Source organism: Grampus griseus (assembly GCF_964374135.1).
Source record: "Grampus griseus genome assembly, chromosome: 10".
In the NCBI taxonomy this organism is placed as follows: Eukaryota; Metazoa; Chordata; class Mammalia; order Artiodactyla; family Delphinidae; genus Grampus; species Grampus griseus.
Window position 1 is genome coordinate 32,926,412 of NC_139004.1, and position 15,154 is coordinate 32,941,565.

Below are 15,154 nucleotides of genomic sequence, written 5' to 3' on the forward strand. Positions count from 1 at the left end.
AACCAGCTGTGACTTCTCTGTCCTCCTCCTCCTCTGGGCCTCCATTTCCCCATCCCTACATGGAGAAGTGGTCTTGAAGGTCTCTTCTGACTTGGAAGCTCGAGGAGGAAAAACCCCTAGTCAGTATGTACACAAGAAGCCCCCGTGTTCTAGCGGCTGGTGAGAGCCACCGAGGTTCCACTTGAATCACAGCTGTCCCTTTCCCAAAGGGAAATGTATGCCTCAAATTTCCCAATGGGGACCGGGGCTGCCTGCTCTGGTACCGAGGGGGACCCTCCAAGAGCCCCCTCCTCCATTCACTCCCACCCTTCCGCCTCTCTCCACACACTCCTATCCTGCCAATCCGCGCTCCCGCCCCAGGCACCCATTTATTCAGCAAAGAGCTGCTGACTACCTGCAGAAGTGGAGAGGCGCTCTGGGAATGAGACCATCAGGTTTCAAGGGCCAGCTGTGTGACCTTGGGCAAGTCACTGGGCTCATACCAGCAAGTAAGGAGAGGAAATTAGAAGGCCTTTCTAGGATTTGCTAAAATTGAGGCCCACCCCAGCCTTCCCTGCACCCTCTCCTACGCTGTGCTGGGGGCAGAGGCCGAGTCATTTCCTGTGCTCTAGGATTTTTTGTCTGGGGCGCTTGGTCCTGTCCTTGGGTAGGTCCTGGTCTTCCGTCTATCAGGATTCCCTTGGGGAGCCAGGGCACCTCGGAGCCTTTGGCCAGTACCCCGACGCTCCCGCAGACGACGCCGTCGAAAGGAAGGAAGGAAGGGAGGGAGGAAGGGAGGGAGGGAGGGAGGGAGGAAGAAAGGAAGCAAGCAAGCAAGCAGGGTCAAAGCCACAGCCGCCTCTTCCGCTCCGGGGGAGTCTGCGGGCCGCCGGGGGGGAGGGTGTGTGTGGGGGTCCCACTTCCCGAGGCTCCTGGCCCTTCGAAGAACGCGGGCTCGCAACGAGGGCCGCCTCAGAACGCGCCCGGGTCCGCCTCTGTCCCCTCCCTGGCCGGAAGTGACGAGTTCCACCTACCTTGGGGCCAAAGGGAGGACCCAAGGGCTAGGGTGCTTTCGGGGGAGGGGAAAAGGACGGGGGAGCCCCACACGCGTAGAAACTTTTTGTGCCTTTTCCGCGGGCCCATATGGTGTACGGAGTATTAATTACCGTAGCTTTTTAATTAACAATCGCTTAATCTGAGCCGTAACATTTGCCACGACACCCTACGCCTCGTTGCGAACCCGCGCCGCCCGCCCTGCCAACTCATCAATTAATTTTTATTGACGTTTTCTTCCCCAAACAGGCACAATACCAGGGTTTTCCAATTAACACCTCCGCGATCTCTAATTAGTGCAATTAACAGACTGATGGATGCCCGGAGTTTACCCGCGAGGGAGGGAGGAAGGGAAGGAGGGAAGGGGCGGGGCAGTCCCCAGCGCGCTCTCTCTCCCGGCGCGCGTCCCGCAGGGCGCACACGTGCATGCGCTCGGCCTGAGATGGGGCGCACCCCCAGCTCTTAGGGGAGCACGGCGGGTGGGGGCGTGACCACAGGTAACCTGTACCCAGAGCAATAGTGGTGATTTGAGTTGAAATAGCAGGCACAGCCCTTTTGGAAACCTAGAACCTAGTTGGAGAGACAGCTGAAAGCCTGAGACTAGAAGTTGGGAAACTGGCTTCTAGCCCCAGCTCTATCACCAACTTGCTGTGTGACTTGGGCCAAGTTAGTTCTCCCCTTTTCTTCTCTGTATGATGGGGGAAACTAGACTAGATGTAACTACCAATTTATAATGCACACCCCTATCAACTTCCAAGAAAGACCGGGAAGCAGACTGCAACAAAAGACAGATAAAGCTACTTAAAATATAGTATCATGGGGTAGTAGGAAGGGAGAATAAATACGCCAAGATCTTAAGCCAGAGGATCTCACACTTGAGTGCATCAGAATCACCTTGGAGGGCTTGTTAAAATACAGATTCCTGGGCCCCAGGCCTGGAGCTTCTGATTTTAGGTCTCTGGAATGAGCCTGAGAATTCATTTCTAAAAAGTTCCCAGGTGATGCTGATGCTGTCTGTCCAATACAACAGGGCTTCAACGATGAGCACTGGCTTTCGGTTATGAGCTTCCTGGTGGCCAAAACGAGATGATCTACCTCCAAGACCATTAATTCATTCAACATGGATTTAGTGCCCCATTAAGCTAAGCACTGAAGACCTATCTGCAGGAAACTGAAATTCGGTCCTGGACCCCTACAGGCTTACAAAACACAAACAAGCCAGTACAGGTGTCCTGGCTGCTTTGAGGGCAACTGGTAATAATGGAGGTCCTATTCCCCCTCCCTTTTTTTCCTGGGTAAATCTGGCATTTGCCTTTTCGAAAGTTTAGCCACTAGTGGAGTTATGGTCATGAACAAAGTCATTCTTCTCTCTCCTCTGACGCTGGCCAGGAGAATATTTCACCGGCAATGATCCTTCATCCATTCATTGGTTCAACGAATATTTAAGCACTTACCCATGTGCCAGGCTGTGTGTGTGCAGACCTGAAGAGAACAGGGCACAGGCCCTGCTCTCCTGGAGCTAATGTTCCCAGGAGGTGAGGCAGATGATAAATAAGGACACAAACAGATAAGCTCAAATAAAATAAATTCTATCAAATATGAGTGCAGGGAATAAACAGGGGGATCTAATTTACACGGGGACAGGGAAGGCTTCCTTTTAAAATGGCATCTATACTTAGAAAAGAATGAGCAGGTATGGGTCAGGTAAAGTGTACACTGAATGCAGGGGACCAGCATATGCAAACGCCCTTATTTTACAAGAGAAGTCACTGGTTTCAGACTTTCTTCGGAGCAAAACGTCTTTGAAATGGACACATTTCTAGATTATATAAAAAGACACCTAAGTGGGTACCACACAGAACAGAGCATGAGGATGCTCTTTATTTCCTTCTTTCTCTTTCTTTTCCTTTCTTTCTAGCTGTCCTGCTATCAGCTCTTACTTGTGTCAAGGGACGTAAAGCAGAGGGCTTTTCAGAGCAATGAGCACTGGCATTTCAAGTAACTTGGGATACTTCCCAATCTGTCATCCCAAGACCCAGGGATCCCCTTCCCCATTCAGCTCAGGCCCCAAAGGCCCACTGGCTTCAGGCCACCAGGTGAGGGAGGGCTCAGGCAGGAGCCACTTTGGGCCTCAGCCTTTCTTATCAGCCCCTCATTTGGCATCCTACCTGCTGACCCTGCTCTGATCTCTTATTACCTCTGTAATTAGAACATGAGCAGTGAGGTCACCATTCTGAGCCTTGGTTTCCCTGTTTACCATACGAAGCTAATACCAATAACCCTTCCTTTCAGGGTTGCTGTGGTATCAAATAAAATACACTGCCAGAGAAGGTGTTCAGAGAAGGGTATTAACTACAGTTATGGGGACCCAGCAAGTCCAGATCCCATCCCCTCATCCTAGCCTTATGGTTTGGCATTTGAGGAAAGTGAGACAGAATCCAAGGGTTAGAATGTCTCTGTAGCTCCAAAATGGGTCCCCACACCAGAGCAGGGTGATGTGAGTCACATGACCACTTGGTTCTCTGATCAGCCCGGCAGTGTCTCTCCTCAAGCAGATGGGGCTGTCAGAGTTCCAGAACAAGCTCAAACCCTCTCCAGGCCCATGCCCTCCCTGTACTCGGGGACTCTCCCTTGTGTGGGTCAGAGGCTGGCACCCTCAGTTTTCTCCCTAAGACTCCCACTTCAGCCTGAGAGTCTCCCTAAATGACACACTAGGAGCTATCTGGTCCAACTTTAGGGACCATTCAAGGCCACTTCTTGGCACAAAACTTCCAAGCCCAAGGAGCTAGTGCACGTGGCAGGGTGAGGACACATCTCTAAAAGGCTGCAGCAACCTCTGATGTGGAAGGGGACCCACCATCCTGGGCTGTCTGTTCCAGGTTCGCCCCCAAGTTTGTTTGTTTATTTATTTATGGCTGCGTTGGGTCTTCGTTGCGGTGCGCGGGTTTCTCATGGCAGTGGCTTCTCTTGCTGCGGAGCAAGGGCTCTAGGTGCGTGGGCTTCAGTAGTTGTGGCTTGTGGGCTCTAGAGCACAGGTTCAGTAGTTGTGGCACACAGGCTTAGTTGCTCTGCGGCATGTGGGATCTTCCTGGACCAGGGATCGAACCCGTGTCCCCTGCGTTGGCAGGCGGATTCTTAGCCACTGTGCCACCAGGGAAGTCCTCTCCCCCAAATTTCAATAACTTTATTTTCTAATCATAAAAGTAAGACGTCCTGGTAGAAAAGTATGAAGAAAAAGTAAGGAGACTTATAAGTACCTTATAAGATCCTTTTGGGATCCACCCCTTCCAGTCTCATCCATTTTCGCCCTCTTTGGGCATATAAACATGTAAAACGTGAGCTTGGGCTCATAATCTGTACATGGTTTGAATTCTTCTGTTTTCCCACTCACCACTTATGCTCATAACCATTTCCACATGACATCAAATATTTTAATTAACAGTTTTCAGTGGTCGCAGAGTCGTTTGAATGGGCTGTGTGTTCCAGAATTTATTTAGCAAATCCCCTAAAGCTGGATATCCAGGCTGCTGCCTATGTTTTCACTATGACACTAATAAACACCCTCATGTGAACAGAATATTCTCCATTTCTAGTTGCTTAGGATACAGGTTTAGGTGGAATTGCATGTTTTTAAGGCTCTTGACACATCTATTCCTTGATGTCCATACAATGTGTGCTGACTTTGCCCTACCTTCAGCGATGCACCCCTGTCCCAGAGGACTCACAAGCCTTTTTTTTTTTAAGCTATCTTCCTCCATTCTCCTCAGCTCCTTCTTCAGAGGATCCTCAGATTCTGCTTATGGTATTGAGAACCCATCACTACCGACCCTGTCAAATCTGGGCACATAGCTGGGTGATGGGCCTCTGCCTGCAACTGACACTGGGCACAGTGGGTACTGGCATTTGGACACACAGAGGGGGATAAAACACAGCCCTTGCTTTGGAGGGGGTGGGTTATAGTTTGGTGGAGAAAGGAAGACATACAGACAAACACAAGCATTTAAAAATACCCATACTGGGACTTCCCTGGCGGTTCAGTGGTTAAGACTCCGAGTTTCCACTGCAGGGGGCGTGGGCTCAATCCCCTGACAGGGAGCTAAGATCCCACATGCCATGCAGTGGGGCCAAAAATTAAAAAAAAACATACCTAGGTTCCACCCCAGATCAATTTAATTGGATTATCTGGGATCCAGGCATGGATAATTTAAAAAGTTCTTCCAAGTATTCTAAACTTCAAGTACAGCCAGGGTTGAGAACCTCTGCCCTACAAAACACACACAACTTTACAAATGTTAAGTAGATACTGGGGGGTGGCGTGGTTGCCAGCTATGGGTGCCTAGAGGGAGTGGGGGTGCTCCGGGAAGGCTTCCTGTAGGAGGTGACTTCTGAGCTGAGTTTTATGGAAGTGAAGCCTGGGCACACAATTTGTGAATATATTTTAATAACAACCATTCCACTCAGAGTCCTTGAAAGTTCTTTCCCATACCCTGTCACACACAACCTGCACTCTGACAGATGAAGGAACCCATACTTCAAAGATGTTTAGTGATGTGTCAAGGTCACTTGGCTGCTAGGAGGTTGAGCCAAACTGAAACCCTATAGCTCTTCTGACTCCCAAACCAGTGCTCTTCCCCAGAATTCCACCTCAGACGTGGCTAGGCCCAGAGGGCGGTCACTCTGGAATTTCCCTGGAATCTGAACCTTTCCCCACCACCATCACCACACCCCAGCGCACTTTCACTGGCTCTGGCCCCAAAATGCTCCCAGCAGGCCCTTGCAAGGTGGCCTCCCTCTACACGCCTTCCAAGTACCATGACCAAAAGGAAGAACTAACAAAAAGAAAAAAGAAAAAAAAGAAAAAAAGAGAACCAAAGATCCCACTCCATCTCATTAAGAAAGTAAACATAAGAGCCATCTAAGTGTCTAATTAAGCTTCTAATTAGTCCCTGCTTGTTACTAATGCAAATTAGATTACTCCGCTTAACTACAGCATGTCCACAACACCCTTGTTAATTGCGGCCTTTTGAAATTAAATTACTCCCTAATTAGCATATCAAAGCCATTGATTCGGAGCTGGGAAAGATGAGGGCAAAAGGAGCCGAATGCCAAGTTTGGTTAATCAGAGACGGCTAATTAAATAGTGCCGTCTTTCGTGGGGGGCCCGCTGGTTAAGAAGTGGGGTACTCATCCCGGGCCCAAGTGGCCATCTGGAGCCTGGTTCTGGTAGTGCCCTTGGCACCAGGGGGCTCCAGCTGGGCTGGGACAGACCAGTAGTCTGGCCTTCTCTGGGGCCCTGGCTGTTCTGCCCAGCCCGCCTCTGACATGCCCTGGCCCCTTCCTTTGTCTCAGGGATCTTGGGTACCAACTCAGGGGCATCCAAAAAACACACCCATATTCGAATTGCAAGATTCAGCATCCTTCCACATCCCTCTCCCTGTTCCAAGATAAATTCTGGAAAGGTGATTGCTCCCAGTGCTTCTCTAATCCCCACCTGTGGTGCCATTCTCGGAAGAAAGTCTCCCCATCCCCAACAAAAAGTACATACATTTCGGCGGGGGGGGGCAGGTAAGAGCGTGATGACTTTCACAAAGGGGCTCACCTGGGCAGGGATGGGCTGATTTCAGCTTGGAACAGACCCCTCAAAACACAAGACCCTGTAATTCCCTCCGTGGTAGAAGGAAGGGGAAAAGAAATCACCCACCACCATCAGTTCTTAAGCAGCTATGCAAGAATTAGATTTGGGTCAGGGTGTCCTAAAGGTCTTCTCTGAGCTCTCGTACAGACCCTGCAAAGTCCTTCAGACACCTGCCCACCCCCCCAGCTCTTCCTAGAATACTGAGGATGGGCAAAATCTCCATGAAAAAGTTGCCAACTGAGGGCTTCCCTGGTGGCGCAGTGGCTGAAGGTCCGCCTGCCGATGCAGGGGACACGGGTTCGTGCCCCGGTCTGGGAGGATCCCACATGCCGCGGAGCGACTGGGCCCGTGAGCCATGGCCGCTGAGCCTGTGCGTCCGGAGCCTGTGCTCCGCCGCGGGAGAGGCCACAGCCCGCACCGCTAAAAAAAAAAAAAAAAAAAGTTGCTAACTGAAACGCCCTCAGGGGCTAGGCGGGTCCCCAAGCGGGCCAAGTGGGAAGTGGAGGGTACTCAATCCCTGTCTATCTTTACCCCACAGAAATGCAGGCTCCGTGTTTGATAGGGTTTGGGTTTTTCAAAAGCAGCCAAGTGGGGATATTTATGTGAAATTTACCACCGTAATAAACTTTGTGTGAGCCAACAAAACACATAAGGGGGGAAGTCAGTCCATTTGTGACCTCAGCCCTTATGGTCAGCATTCTAGACAGGCAGGTTCCAGTCAGCTGTGTGACCCTGGACAAGTTACATCACCTCTCTGGGCCTGGGGACCTCACCTGTCAAACAAGAACAAGGAGGTATGTGAAATGGCAAAGCACAGTTCCTCAGTCAGGGTCTGGTGACCACCTAGTTCTACTCTGTACCTGCCATAATCCCTTCCCAGACTTCGGATGTCTTCTAGAACCTTCTTCCTCCATCTTCCATGCAGAAGGCAGAGTCTGGGCTTCCAGGTGTCCTTGGCAATGCTGAGGGCTTGTTCCTACAAATGCCTGACGTGGCAGCTGGGCAGCTAGGAGGTACACACCTATGCTCTCTGCCCTACATTTAACGGATTAGCCCTGGTGGGTGCAACAGATCTTAAATGCCTCTTCTAAAAAAGACAGAACTTTCACAAGAACAAAATCTTGATGACTGACAGGTCCCTAGCCTGGTCCTTCAGTGTCCCCCTCCCCCAACTAGGGTGTGTATATGTGTGTGTCTGTGTATGTGGCTCTGTCCACAGCTCTCCTTCCCCCAGTTCTCCTCTCCAAGTTTCTCACCAGCAGCCCCCGCAGCACAGAGTCAGGGTCATGGCCAAATTTCCAAAGGGTTTGGTTCTGCTGATTTACCGAGGGATCAACCAGTGCCCAGGGGAAAGGAAACCCCCGCCCCCACCCCCCAGTGCCCAGCTCAAAAGGGTGAATCTCAGGCAGTGCCCAGTCCATGGGTATCCATCCAAACCAAATTGGTCTAAAGGGCCCATAGCAGTGGTTTTATTTTAGAAAACAAGTGAAATTTAAAGCAAAGCAGAAAAAGATAAATGGGGAAGGGGTGAGGCTGTCCTGGTGCGAGGGGGAGGGCGGAATGGTGGTACAAGCGGGCCAAGCTGCAGCCCGCCTCGCTGAGCTCTCTCTCCCAACGAGATTCAATTAATTGATAACAAGAGGCATCAAATTAATTTCTGGAGGATGTGAGATTCTGATGAAGGGAAATCTCGTAGATGGGGATCGGGTGGGAGGCGGCGGGCAGCGCCCCCTCTAATCAGGCTCCGCTGCCTAATTGGGGAGAAGGAGATTTGCCTGGGCCGCTTGGTCGTCTGCCCCACGCTCCACAGCGCCCCTTTCGGGCAGGACACGCGGAGGCAGTGAGCTCTGGATGCGTGGAACAAAGCGGGCCAGTCTCCTCTCACCCAACGCCCAACTCCCTCCTCCCCGCCACCAGCCCACAGCTGCAGGGAAGGGCGGGGGCAGGGAGAGTTGAGTGTGGGTGCTCCCTCACCAACTGCACAGTTATGAAAACCAGAGCCCAGAGAGAAGACTGTCATGCCTAAGGTCACAGAGGGAATGAGGAAGCTGGTAGCAGTGCGCTTACTGGTGCCCCTCAAGGGTGAGTCCCAGACCCACGCGACCCAGATGGGCGAAGTCATCCCCAAGCTCAAGGAGGTCAGCACACAGCGTGGGAGACCCTCCCTGTAGCTAAAAGATAGAGGCCACCCGCTCCCTCTTCCAGAGTTCCCTGGACCCCCAAACCCCAGCATCTTAGGACCGAAGACATCCGGCATGTGCGCTTCCCCGCACCTCACAAAGATGTGCTCGCGGAGGCTCAGGGTAACACTGGCCGGGCTAGTAACCCAGAGTGAGTGCCCGCAGCTGGGGGGCAAGGACCGGGAGCCCTGGCTCTCCTGAGAACCCCGGAGGCTTCCTAAAGGAAGGATTCTCCCAAGTGGACCAACTGTGCACCCTCAGCATCTGACCTTCACAAGTGCCTCTGTGCCTCCGGCTCCAACCCAGAGATGTGGACGCCTCCAGAGAGCACTGCGCCCAACCACTTACAGTAGCCGCCGCTCCCTCCGTCTCCTGCAAATCCTGAGCTCCCATCTCTCCCCCAAATTCTCCTCAGCTGCGCCCGCCCTTTTCTTTCAGGGTGTGATACACATCTGCCCAAAGAACCCCCTGAAGGAGTGAAAGGAGGAAGTATATGCTACCCTCTTTTGGACCAAGTTCTTTCGGCCTGGGTCTCCTGGAAGCCTGAGCTCCAGAGCTGGGAAAATGAATCCCAGGGAGCCCGCCCTCCAGCACGCCCGGTTGAAGAAACAAGAACAGAAGCCCCTTCACCAGCCCACGAGCCAGTTTCCCTTCACACAGCTCAGCCCTCCTGGAGGCTCTCAGGGCCAGCACCTGCATCCTGTGCCGGCTGTGGAGTGTGAGGACCGGAGCCTGCCTCCAGTCACCAGAACCTGTGGGAAAGATCCTCCCTGGGGCACTTGCTCCATTTCTGATTTTCCAAGTTGTAAGCGAGCCCCCTCTTATTAAACCTCTTCACCTAGACTCCTGCGGGCCACTGCACACAGCGATGGCTCCACCATGTTTGTGGAATGGAGAGCAGGAGTCCCGGTCTCCATGCCCGGATCCACCCTGCCCTCCTGTCACCACCATTTGTCCCTCCCTCGTTGCCGGGGGGAATTCTGGGTAATTTCCACCCGCTGACCCTGCCTACCTTGAACACATGCAGAGGGTCACTGGTCTACACACCTCACTTTGTTACTGTCTGAGGAAAAACCATCTCCCCTCCCCTCCCTCCCATTTGCACCGTAGCCCAGGTCAGGTGCCATGAGAAAACTCCAAGTAGGAGAGAGGACGTTCCCCATGCCCTGCACCACCAACGACTCCACGCACCCTCAGGTCCCCCCAGCTTGGGAGGCTTCAGCTGGGCAGAGGATGGGGCCTGGGGAGGTGGGCAGAGCTGCTGGGATTTGGGGAACAGGCTGCATGGCTATGACCAGGGCTAGGGAGAAGAAAGGCACCGGGCTGCACTGGAGCAAGGGACAGCCAGGTAAAGATCCTGGGAGGAGTCATCCTGGGACAAGGCACAAAGGAAGGAAGGGCATCAGCCCGGCCCAGGCTTGAGTGGCTCACTCCTTTGACGGACCAGATGCTCTGGGCACCTTTTGTGCTAGGAGCTCTTCATTTCCAGCTCAGGCAGGCATGCCCCGAGTCCAGGCTCTGCACAGGGCCCACGAAACGCCGTCTCACAAGACCACTGCGTCTGCAAGCCTCAGGGTTTGGAGTAGAGGGTTCCTGCTGTAACCCCAGCAGGGCAGAACTGGCCGTGGGTGAAGGTGTGCATTTCCATGGAGAATCCAGGGAGGCAATGTTGAAAGAGGCGGAAACTTCACACTCAAGGGAAGTTTCTTTTTGCTTCTTTAAGATGATCCATCCAGGAGTAGGTCCCAGATTGATCTGAGACTGCCTGCCAAGCTTGTCTTCCATAACGCTGCATAAGCCAGGGTTCCAAACCATAAACAGTCTCCCTTTTTGGAGAAAGGTGGTGCTGGCCATGTTTCCTCCTCTGTGTTCTAGGGAACCATCCCTCCCATTTTTGCTTCCATGAGCACCTTAGGATGTTGTGGGGAGGGGGGATGACTGCACCTTCCAGGGTCACGTGCAGGTGGGAAATGTCAAGTTCTGAGCCCAGACCTTCCCTTGAAGGGAAGACAGGAGGAGGAAACCCAGCCCTCTCGTCAGAGGGCTGAGGGGGACGCAGGCCTGAGCTTTTGAAGAAGGGATGGGGCGTGGCAGGCCCTCCCATCCCCTCCTTTCTCCCTTCCCCACAGCAGAGGCTCAAGCCCTACCGTTTACACTGGGAGTCCTAGGAGCCCCACATGTTAGTCCCAGCCCTACCACTAACTAACTGTGTGACCTCAGACAAGTTGCTTCTTCTCTCTGGGCTTCATTTTCCAAACCCCTAAAATGGAGATTAATTTCCAGTATTCAGTCCAGCATGTGGCCTGGCGGTGCTGGGAATCTAATAATAAAAGCCACCCCTTGGTCAGTACTACCCTGCGCCAGGCACTATGCTAGGTACTTTACGTCTGCTCTTCCGTCCTGCTCCCAACCAGGCTGTAAACGGTTATCATTGACCTACCTTACACATAAGAAAACTGAGGTTCCAATAGCTTAACTAAGTTCTCCAGAGACCCACCACCACTGGCAAGTTCCAAAGGCTTTTCCCCTGTGACCCATGTTCTGCCCTGGGGAGGCCTGAGTTCCTTGCCCTGGGTTCCAGGGTTCTGGAACCAAGTCATAGGAAGTCATTTCAGCCATCGGAGCCTCAGAATCCTGTCAGAAACAGTGCCTGCCCTGCCTTGGTCTGGGAAGCTGGGAGATTTTGAAAGGAAACTGTGCGGAGCTCCTTGGATGGAAGAAATTATTACTTTGCACAGTTTGGGTTATTAGAAAAGTAAAGACATTGTGCCTGCTTGGGATGGGCACGGAGGGGTCTGTATTTCAGCTGGAGAGACAGGAAAGCCACCAAGGCAGTGGGGCAGCAAAGGATTAGGATGCAGGGAAGGAGGGTGCAGCTACTCCAGGTGTGGAAGATCAGGGAAGCTTTCTTGGGGAGATGGCCCTTCCCCCCTTGCACCTCATACCTTTCCTCTGAAACAGACACGCTGCTCCCACCCTCCTCTCTCTAATGTGATATCTTATCTGCCTCTCCTACCCTGACAATGTGCAGACCCTAGCCTTCACTGCTTGGGCACACCAGTGCCCAGCCTGGGACCTGCCCAGACAGAATAGGGGCTCAGCAAACCTTTGGGGAATTAATGGATTAAAGGATTCCCCCCTCCTTTCCTGCCCCTAAGGAAGAGGTGTGTTTGGAGTAGGGGCCCAGCAGGATATGCACATTCCTGGCAAGAAGGGATCTACCTGCCAGCAGCCAGAAAGGAAGTTTCTGGCTAAAGGCACAGGGAAGGAGGTTGGGGTAGGGATGTCTAGGTGTGAGAAGTGTACCTACACAGAAAGGGACAGGGACAGGTCCTTTTTCAAGTTAGGCCCAACCTGCCCTCCCCCCACCCCCCAGCACTGGTGTCAGGCCTTTCTCCCCGCAGGGCTCACGGGTTCACCAACTCCATAACTCCTGCAAAACCTGCCCAGGACTGGGAGAAGGACAGAAAACCCCACCCAGGGGCCCAGCACTTAGTGCCAGGAGAGAAGGTTCCCATGGTTCCCCCCAGTTTAGTGTCAAGACTGCGATGGGGCTAAGGTAGTGGGGGGGGGATCCAGGAGAGATTCACATCTTACAGCGGTCCTGAGGTGGCGGGGAACACTCTCTAGAGCCACCTCCTCCCCTGCCACGTTGCCCCACTGATGAGAGGGGGGAGTGACGCCAAATGGGGAGCCCCACGAGACATAGCCCTGCTTCTGAGAGCCTCAGATCTAAGGGTGCCAGAGTGAGCAAGCTGGCCAGGTGCCCGCAGCACAGTCTCAGGGCCCTCCCTCCCTCCTGCCAGGTGACAAAGAGCCCCAGAACCCAGGCAAGACAAAGTTAAAACAAAAATGAAAACAAAATAAGCCTGTGGATCTCCCATCCCCTGCAGCGGTTTTCTGCCAGGTTGGGCAGGGGTTGTCTGGGGCAAGGCTGTCTGAGGTGGGGGGGGTCTCCTTAGGGCAGCTGGGGCCTGGCCCGCTTGTTGGGCCTTCGGCCCCTGCACCCACCCGCTAGCTCACCAGGAGGGTCATCGGCTTGAAATGCCCAGCGCCAGCAGCGCTCCGTCCCAGAAGTGAGCTATTGGGTTCAAATTCTTGGTGTCGAGGTCTCCATTACCCACTGTGCTCCACAATGGGACCGGTCAGACCCTCCCATGGCTACTGGCGGTACAGATGATCCCACAGCTCCTTCCTTCTGGGTGGGAGAAGGGGGCACCCAGGTGAGCCTCCAGCTCCGACCCTAGCTGCCTCTCAAACTGCGCTCCCAAGGCCCTCAATCCCAGACCCAGCACAGTTCGCCCTGGGACAATCCAGGCGTCCGCACATGCTGAAGTTCAAGTGAAAACCCGCGTTGGCCAAAATGCTCCTGGGCTTTCTCAGCCACCACGGGGATGACAGCTTCAGACTTGGGTTTTCTCCTCCGGGTACCCCACCTCCAACCCCTGCTCCAGGCTCCGAGGTCAATCAGCAGGGAGACCCGGCGCTGGGGTGCGAGACACGCGGTCATCTCCAGACGCCTGTTTTAAACCCCAGGCACGGAGTGAGCGAGGAAATCAGTCAGGCGGGGGATGGCAAGAGAGGCCCGCGGTGCAAAGGGACGAGCCGGGTGTTCTACGGGCTCAGGGTCTCTGCGCTCCCGTATCCTCTTCCCCTAACCTAGACAGTCCGGGTGAGACGCCGATGTGTTCACGAGGTCGCCCCAGTTGGAAAGAAGGAATCCGCAGCCGTCAGGGCCTCTGACTCAGAATCCGCCTCCCGCGAAATCGCAGAGTCCTTTGCCGGGGACGCCGGGACCCCAGGTCGCTCAGGGCGCCCCGCATTCTAGCGCCTCGAGCTGTAGCTGGGCTCAGCTCAAGTTAGTTAGTTTGGCGTTGATGGGGAGCGCAAGACTCGAGAGCTGCCGAGATGACCGCCTCTCAAAGAGAGGTGTCTGCCAGGAGGCTGTCCAGGGGAGAGGCCACAGTCCTGGATCTGAGGGGGGTCTTGCTTGGTTATCCCGGGGCACTCGTCCCTGGCGGCCTCCGAACCCTGCTGCCGCCTTCTCTCCCCACTACATGGTGAGGCGGGGCTCTCCCCAAATGGGGTGAATGAAGATATCGGCCGGGTCAACCCCCCACCCGCCAGCACCGGCGCACAAAATCACAAGGGGCCGTTTCCAGACGCTCTCAAGTCCCCAAGAAGTTTTCCGCTCTATCTCCCAGCCGACCCAGGTATGGCGGAAAGGCGCTGACTGGCCCCGGAACCTCCGAGGTGCGACCCCAGGCAAACCAAGTCCCCTCCTCACCTAAGGCGACGCGTTGGATAGGACCGCGGTGCCCCCCCATCTATCTGCCTCCGGCGCGTCTTGGGGAGTCCTGGACAGACTGGGGTTGGGGGAGCCCACTTCACCACTTCCCTCCCCGGCTCAGGAAAGTCCGGGCTGGGAAGTACTCTTTGTCTGACTCGGGGCGGGGGGGTGGTCGCGCCCCCAGACACCCCATTCCTCGCGGCCAGGCCAGGAGGAGGCCGGTCCTAGCTTCTTGGGGGGAGGGCGGGCCTTAGTAGCCTTTCCAGCCCCCCCAACCCCTGCCGACCTCCTCTGCCCGCCCCCCCGGCGCCGCGCCGTAGCCCCCACCTGTTCCCCAGGCAGCTCCGGCCCACGGGGGCCTGAGCCGGGGCGGGGTGGGTGTCGCGGCTGCGCTGGGTCAGGGCGCCGCAGCCAGCCCCGGCTGGAACAAAGTGCGCCGGCCTGGGCCCGGCTCCTCCCGGCGCGTCTCCCGCGGGCAGTTTGCAAACACAAAGTGAGCCAGTGAGCGGGCGAGAGAGTGCGCGAGCGAGGGAGTTGGTCTGGTCGCCGGCCCAGCCCCCACCCGCGTCCCCGAGCTCGGCCAGCCACCTACCTGTCCGGCCCGGCCGCTCCGTGCGGGCTCCGGCCCGTCAACCCGCGCGGGGCATGGGGCTCGCTCCGGTCGCCGCCCGGGCCCGCCGCCGCCCGCTGGGACTGCCCCTCCGCGCCGCTCGGCGCCGCGCAGCTCCCGGGCGTCCTCCCTCCGCGCCGCGCCGGCCGGCCGCCGCGCGCCCTACCCTCGCCGGGGCATCGCACTTTGGGGGCAGCTCGGCTTGCTCCGGCTGTGCTCCTCCTTCCCGATCCTCCCGCGACGCTTGTTCGCTCGCTCGGGCGCCGGGGCTCCGGGACCCCGGCGTCCCCGCCCCCGGCCCAGCCCTGGTTCCGGCCCGGGCTCCTCCCCGCTGCGCCGCCGCCGCCTGCGCCGCGCCCTCCTCGCGGGCTGGGGGCTACGTCCCGGCCGCCGGCCGCACAGTCCGG

At 55.4% G+C, this 15,154-nt stretch overlaps 1 protein-coding gene across 1 annotated transcript in view; it reads right to left on the minus strand.

The window, feature by feature from the left end:
• Positions 1-14,806, minus strand: part of FOXP4 (forkhead box P4) — a 48,821-nt gene extending 34,015 nt beyond the window's left edge. Inside the window, exon 1 of the mRNA XM_082664043.1 lies at positions 14,730-14,806. The gene's annotated coding sequence lies outside the window, so the exon portion shown is untranslated. The remainder of the gene's footprint in view (positions 1-14,729) is intronic.
• Between the last annotated feature and the right edge of the window lie 348 nt (positions 14,807-15,154).